This window comes from Gossypium arboreum, chromosome 11 (assembly GCF_025698485.1).
Source record: "Gossypium arboreum isolate Shixiya-1 chromosome 11, ASM2569848v2, whole genome shotgun sequence".
Classification (NCBI taxonomy): Eukaryota; Viridiplantae; Streptophyta; class Magnoliopsida; order Malvales; family Malvaceae; genus Gossypium; species Gossypium arboreum.
This window is the reverse complement of record NC_069080.1, coordinates 29,315,701-29,323,475: the sequence shown is the minus strand read 5'-3', so window position 1 is coordinate 29,323,475 and position 7,775 is coordinate 29,315,701. Positions and strand designations below refer to the sequence as shown.

The following is a 7,775-nucleotide window of genomic DNA, read 5'->3' as shown; positions in this document are numbered from 1 at the left end:
AGACAATACCTAACGAAAAATCCACCTAGACTTTACTTGTTATTCTGGCTCTGAATCGGATTATTTATTCATTCAACTTGTTCCGTAGAGATCCATAAGTTATGTTATTATCCCTATTCAAGACTAATAACGTCTAATCTCTAGATTGAATAACCGAGAATTTTCTCTAATTAACACTCTAGGGTTGCATTAACTCGATCTATGGATCCCCTTATTAGGTTTCACCCTAATCCGGCAAAATCTTGTCACCCTATTTCTAGGCACACAATCAACTCCGCTTAATTATGACAAATGTACTCTTGGACAAGGTCTATCCCTCCTCTGAATAAGAGCGTGTCTTGAATCAATATCCTGGGATATCAAAATAAGAATTAAGAACACATAATTAAGAACAAGTTAAATATTTATCATACGATTCAGAAAATAATAAGATTCGTCTTAGGTTTCATTCCCCTTAGGTATTTAGGGGTTTAGTCCATAACAAAATAAGAGTACATCTTAAAATTATAAAAATAACAAAACATAAAGAAAACACTAAAACCCCTGAAGGAATTCTGAGAGAGATCTTCAGTCTTGGAGTAGCTCCGGCTTTTGGGATGGATCGTCTGGCTTCCTTTAAGTAATTCCCAACGTGTGGTTTTGTTCTCCAGAAAAGTTCTGGAAGGGAGCAGCCCCTTTTCTAAGTCATACTTAGGGTGTTTATATAGGCTTTGGATTGGATTTCTTCCTCCCTAAGTATCATTTTCCGTGTAAAATACAACTATTTGAAAAAGGGACACGCCCGTGTGCCACAGCCATGTGACGTGATTTCCAAGCCGTGTTCGATCCGTTAAATTGCACACGGCCGTGTGGGTCAATGGCTAGGCTGTGTGAATTGTGAAAGCCTTAGTCGATACCTTCGAAAGACACGGGCGTGTGAGCTGCAGGCCGTGTCATCTTCTCGATTTGGTTTGTTTTGTCCCTTTTTGGCTCGTTTTTGGCACCTTTTGACTCTTGGTGCTCTCCTGAGTACAAAACATGAAATAACCGGATTAAGAGCACCAAAATCCATAAATCTAGTAATAAACATCCATAAATATGCTAAGTATTTGGGGTAAAAATATGTATAATTTGGCGTTTATCAAATACCCCCACACTTAAGCATTTGCTTGTCCTCAAGCAAAACTCTTATTTACTGCTAGAATTCATTCCTCTCGATCACATAATCATTACTGATAATGTTACAAGTTATTCCACAGAAAATCATACAGTGAGAATTCAACTATAGGGGCATTAAAAGCCTCAAACAATTTAAATCAAATATTTTGATAATAAAACCATAGGTAATCTCCTTCCTCTAAGTAATTAACTTTAGTCCTAAATATACAAGAGATGACATCCTCACTAAAGATTCACTCAAATCACTCAAAATGTTTAAGGTTTAAGATTAAGCACTCGATTGTCTAACTTGAGAAGTTATTACCATAGGCTTGCATGAAAATCAAATCTCCACCACTTGTAAATGATATGATACACTAATCAAAAGGTCTTTGTATGGTTGTAACGGGGTTTAGGTTACCGGTATGGATACAAGCTGAAAAGACAAAGGTTAGAATCGAGATAATTTCAATATATTACCCCACTATCAAAAACTTAATTACTGAATCACAAACAAATATCTAAAACTATATTACATGAGCTCATGACAACTTTAGCTTGCTGAGAATTACAATAATAATACTGAGTTTTTTTTTAAGAACAAACCAAGTCAATACAATATAGAAATCATACTTCATGATTCAGTAACAAAAAATGGTGAACATAGTGAGGTAACAATATTAAAAATGATCCCAAAAAAAAAGGGGTAAATTAAGTAAGATGATTTCAACAATAATGGGTTAATGGGTTAGTGATGAGGGTTAATTAATAAAAAGGGTTAGTAGGCTCAAGGGGGTTTACTAAGGGTTGAATTATGTGGGAAGGCTTTTTATGGAGTAAGTGGGTTAAATCCTAAGTGCCTTTATCATCTCAGTATATCAAATCATACGTTTGATATCGACATGTATAATTGAAGCAAGTTCTAGAATAACAGTTCAATGTTGACACACTCAAACCACAAAAGAAGTGAGCAAGAAAGAAAGCTATAAAAATCTCACAAAAAATTTGGGTTTTTGATGTCATTCCTGTATACTTAAGATTTCAAGTTAATACCTCAATTTAGGAAAATAATTTAAAAATTTTAGTTCTCAAAATATTAATTTATCATGCTCGATTCTCTAATGTCCTATAATCAAATAATCATGCAGAATTTCGATGCTCTAATTCATGACATATCAACAATAATTATAGATCAATCAGAATTCATTCGATCAATATTATAAGAAAATCACTTAAGCACAAGATCAAATTCAGGGATTTGAGAATAATGCAAAAAGTTAGGCATCTTGTTCATGTTCACCCCCCACACTTAAGATGTACATTGCCTTCAATGTATAAAGATAGATTATTCAAAATAAAGAAAATCATAAGAGGGAAGGAGGTGAAACTTCTTGTTATATGTATATGGAGCTTGATTCTGAGGCTGGAGTGTTTTGGGAAGTAGCTGCCACTGTTCTTAGCTAGATGAAGAAATTAGGTCGTTGAACATAGCACTCGTGAGGTATTATTTCCCATTTGTTTCCCCATTCCGTAAAATATTCCTAGCAGCTTTGCTTGGAAGTCTGTAGAATCATAAAGAGCTTATTAAGAGTTGGTGTGGAAGAGAGTGTAGTGGGTTTACTTGTTGGAGATACCAGAAAAATGAAGAAAGTAAAATTTACTAATATAGATATGTATTTCAAAAGAAAATAATAAAATTGAAATGGAAATAAAAATAAAAATAAAAATAAAAATAAAAATAAAAAGATAATAAGATTCAATGATCCTCGTCAGTGGGGCCCTCAGGTGGTGGCACTAGAGTGGCGATGTGAAAGTGCTGGCATAGCTGCTACATCATGGCCTGCATGTCGTCCATCTGTCTATCACATCGCCGATCTCGCTCGTGAATCATCTCGAACTGTGTAGTACAATACTACTCGAAATGAGTGAGTCGGTCGGAAAGGTGTGGCAATGAAGTAGCTGCATGAACTGGTCACTCCCTAGGTGGCGTGTTAGAAGGCTCCTCGTGCTGTGGGGAGACATAATCAGGAATGTCCTCTAGATCCTCCTCATCAATGGCATGAGTGAGACGGTACTGAGGAGGATCGGTCCCACGGTGGCGTTCAATCATCCTTATGTGTAACATAGTCGTGATGCCTTGTGGAGACATCTGACCTATTAGTGTAAACGCTGATGACTGGGCCACAGTGTTGAGGAGGCCGAAGTGTCTGGCAAGACACGTTACGTAGGGGCTGATAGAGATTACTCCCTTCCGATACCGCTCGATTTGATGGCGAATGGCGAAAGCGATGAAACATGCCAAGTCAGTCACGTGTGCATTCGCCATGCACCATAAATAGTAGGCGTCGTGGGTGTTGACGACGTCTGTATTCTCTCTCCTTCCGGTCAAGTTGTGTGCTAATATGGCATGGAGATATCGTAGGGAAGGGGCGAGAACTGAGGCCTTCGAGCGGCTGGGGTCGTAGGTGGAAGAGAGTGGTGCCAAAGCCTTCCAGCACAAGGAGGGAGAAATATGGATATTGCGTGGTAGTGCATTCATGTTCTCTTCCTCCATAATCTCATCGGTGTAAAGTCCCAGAGTGACTCCAAACTCTGGGACACTCATCGCGTGAACTAGACCGCCTAATCGGAAGTGAATGGTGCCTGGGTCATCATTGTTCGTCATCACCACCTGTAAATGAAAAGTAGAGCATAATACTAAAGTTAGCTCTAAATAAGTGGGCTCGGTAATAGCAAAGAACTGTTCCCATTGGTCTGTGGACAGGAGGGCACGGATGGCATCAGCTAGCTAGAGTTGCTCTACGGCAGCCCAGTCAATGCAGCGACCTGTAGTAAGGGGTCGCGCGCGTAGTATCTGAAATAGCTCCTCTTACGAAGCTTGCAGAAAATCAAGGAATGGGTGCCGAACTTTGGCTGTAGCACGTACCGAGGAAGAACCCGGTCCCCTACATCTCTTTGAGGATGGGACCGCTGCCTTCTTGCCTCTCGATGATGACATAATGTACCTGAAAATGTATGAGCATTGATATAGTAGTTCCAAATGTGTTAACATTTACCGATATCAAGCGAGAGATGAAAAATTTATATGATTATTCAGAAACATGTACTGAAATAAAAAATGCATCATTGGTTAAGTAAGAATCTTAGAACTAGTATATGCTATTTAGTAGTTTAAACAATCCAAATATAGAAAATACTAAAGCAAATTCCTAACTTAATTAGAAAAAATTGGAACAAATTGGTAATATTAACAATATCTTTGTAAAGCATATACAATACTAATGTAGCAACACAAATAGGAAAAACAAGGTTGAGAAAGTGAACCAAAAACTGCTGTAGGGCAGCGCACGGGCGTGTTGGTGGTGAGCACGGGCGTGTGGCGTGGGTTTTTAGCTGTGTGGAGGAAAAATGGAGGGAAAAGTGAGGGAAAAGTGAGGATTAATTCAGGGGGAGTGGATTTTGGGGTGGTTTGAGGGTTGGGGAAGTGAGAATTTGGGTAATGATGGCCGGAATAGGGATTAGAGAGTGGGGAAGGAGAGATTTCGGCTAGGGTTTCGAAGGGAAGAAGAAAATGAACAGTGATTTTCTTATATAGGGGAGGTGCACACAGCCTAGGGCCACGCCAGTGTTTTTTGAATTTTTCAATTTAGGTCGTGCCCGGCCATTATCCCACGCCCGTGTGTCTAGGCCGTGTGTGGCACACGGCTATATCGCACGGTCATGCCTTGCCTTGTTCGCTTATCCCACGCCCGTATGTTAGGGTACCACGCCCGTGTATTGTTGTCCACAGCTTATCGGCACGGGCGTGTCGCACGCTCGTGTCGAAGAAACAAAATTGAGCCTTGCCCCTAGCACGCCCGTGTTTTTCCATTCCCACGCCCGTGTTCTCCTATCAAGTTCACCCACGACCATGTCGCATGGCCGTGGGGATTTATCGTATTCCGTGTTTTGGGGAGATCATGTCCTATTTCCACACGGCCGTATTGCACGGTCGTGTTTCTTCCCCTGTTTGGCCACGGCTTTAGGCACGCCTGTGTGCCTAGCCGTGTGTGCTGAAAAACTTTGCAATTTAAAGATAAATCTAATTATTGATAGTGTTAGAAATAAAAAAATAAAAAATAAAGAAGTAAAAATATCTTAGTGCTCGGGTTGCCTCCCGAGAAGCGCTTATTTATAGTCTAAGCTCGACTTACCTCTCTAGTTAATGGTCAAGGTGGTTTGAGGAGTTTAACTCCTCATTCCTGCTATCAAACTCATCAAAATAGGGTTTTAATCAGGTGTTGTTTACCTTAAAAGTTTCGAACTTGGGTAACTCACCTCCACCATACCAAATGGAAAAATACTAAGTACCGTAAGAGGGATTTCCTCATTCAGTGTGGTACTGACAATGTGAGGATCTGCGGCATCTAGTAAGACTTTATCGCCAACCTTAAGTTGATTAGGAGAGGTACGGGCTTATTTTAGCGTAGTTTCAGTTTATCATGTGTTTTCGGTTTGTATTCTCGCCATTCGTCGAGCTCCTCTATCCGTAGCCTTCGTTCTTCATGAATGTGTCCTCTATCATCCTTGGAACATGGCTCGTGAACTTTTTTGAAGCTTAATTTCCGCAAAGTCATATTGTCAGTTTTAGTAGATTGGTGTGGACTATTACCTTCAATGTTCGATGATGCCAGAATTACGAGCTTGAAGGGTGATCGTTTTGTCTCTCACACGAAGTGTAAGCTCACCTGTGCCAACATCAATAATTGTTTTAGCAGTTGCTAAAAAGGGCCTCCCTAAAATCAAAGGGGTGTTATTATACTCTTTTATGTCTAGAACAACGAAATCAACGGGAAATATGAACTTATCTACTTTCATGAGTACATCTTCAATAATACCCCTAGGGAATCTTATAGTTTTATCTGCCAATTGAATGCTCATCCTAGTTTGTTTAGGTTTCCCAAGACCTAGTTGGTTAAACATTTTGTAAGGCATGACGTTAATACTAGCCCCTAAATCAGCTAATGCATGACGTATATCTAAACTACCAATTAAGCAAGGCATTGTAAAACTCCCTGGATTTTTCAATTTGTGGGGTAGCTTATTCTGTAGAATAGCTGAGCAGACTGTATTTAGCTCCACATGCGATGCTTCGTCCAACTTCCGCTTATTTACTAAAAGCTCTTTTAAAAATTTAATTGCATTTGGCATCTATGACAAAGCTTCAATAAATGGTAAGTTAATATGTAATTTTTTCAAAAGTTTAAGGAATTTACTGAATTGTTCGTCTAAGCGGTCTTTCCTTGTCGCGTTATGACAGTTACTGGTTTGTTTGTCTTTTGACCTACCTCATCTCTCCCTTTGCTTACCACAGTTTCTTGCCTCAGTTCTGGTTCAGGCTCAACGAATCCTTCGTCATCTTGAGTATTAATTGCGTTGAGTTGTTCCCTTGGGTTAGGTTCAGTATTACTTGGCAAGCTACCTTGTGGTCGTTCGGAAATCAGTTTGGAAAGCTGGCCTATCTGAGTTTCGAGTCCTTGGATCGATGCTTGTTGATTTTTAAGTGCTGTCTCGGTATTTTGGAAACGAGTTTCTAATATTGATATGAATTTTGAGAGCATCTCCTTAAGGTTCGGTTTCTTTTCTTGTTGATAAGGTGGCAATTGAAAACCTTGAGGATTTTTTGGCTTTTGATTCCCTTGATTACCCAGGAGAAATTCGGGTGGTTCCTCCAACCTGCATTATAAGTATTACTGTATGGGTTATTTTGAGATCTAAAGTTATTATTACCCATATAGTTGAGTTGTTCCTCTTTGGTTGTGGGATTGAAGGATTGATACTCTATATACACACCTCCGCCACTTGAGTCACACCTCATTACTGGATGTACCTACGTAAAACCAAGAAAACCATCAATCTTTTTATTGAGAAGTTCTACCTGATTTGAAAGCATAGTAACTGAGCCGACGTTATAAACGATGGCTGTTTTTGTTGGCTTTGTCCTCATGACTTGCCACTGATAGTTATTTAGTGACATTTCTTCAATAAATTCATAAGCCTCTTCAGGTGTTTTGTTGTTGATGGTTCCGGCAGCAGCTGCCAAAGCGGTAACCCATGGTGAGGGCACCTTCTCAGTATGTGCTTCTATCTCTCCCATTCATCATAAAGTGTTTCTAAATCCATCTGCACAAAAGAAGAGATATCATTACGTAATTTAGCCGTTTTAGCAGGTGGAAAGTATTTTAGTAAAAATTTTTCAGTCATGTGCTCCCAAGTAGTAATTGACCCTCGTGCTAACGAGTTCAACCACTGTTTATCTTTGTTCCTAAATGAAAAAGGAAATAACCAAAGATGAATGGCATCATCAGAAATGCCATTGATTTTGAATGTATCGCAAAATTCCAAAAAATTTGCTAAATGAGCGTTGGGATCTTCATCCTGCAAACCATCAAACTGAACAAACTGCTGTATCATTTGAATGGTGTTAGGTTTTAATTCAAAAGTATTTGCAGCTACAGCAGGTCTAACTATGCTAGATTTAGTTCCTGTTAGAGAAGGTTTAGCATAATCATACATAGTACATGGAGCAAGATTTTGATTAGCCGCAATTGCAAGAGGTAGCTGATTGCCTTGGTTTTTAGCCATGTTGGTTGGGTGTT

The 7,775-nt window shown here is 39.4% G+C and overlaps 1 non-coding gene across 1 annotated transcript; it reads left to right on the top strand.

Annotated features, from left to right (window-relative positions):
• Positions 1-7,225: 7,225 nt before the first annotated feature.
• Positions 7,226-7,332, top strand: LOC128284496 (small nucleolar RNA R71). The gene has a single exon (XR_008274921.1). It is a non-coding gene; the product is annotated as a small nucleolar RNA R71 (small nucleolar RNA).
• The last annotated feature ends 443 nt before the right edge of the window (positions 7,333-7,775 follow it).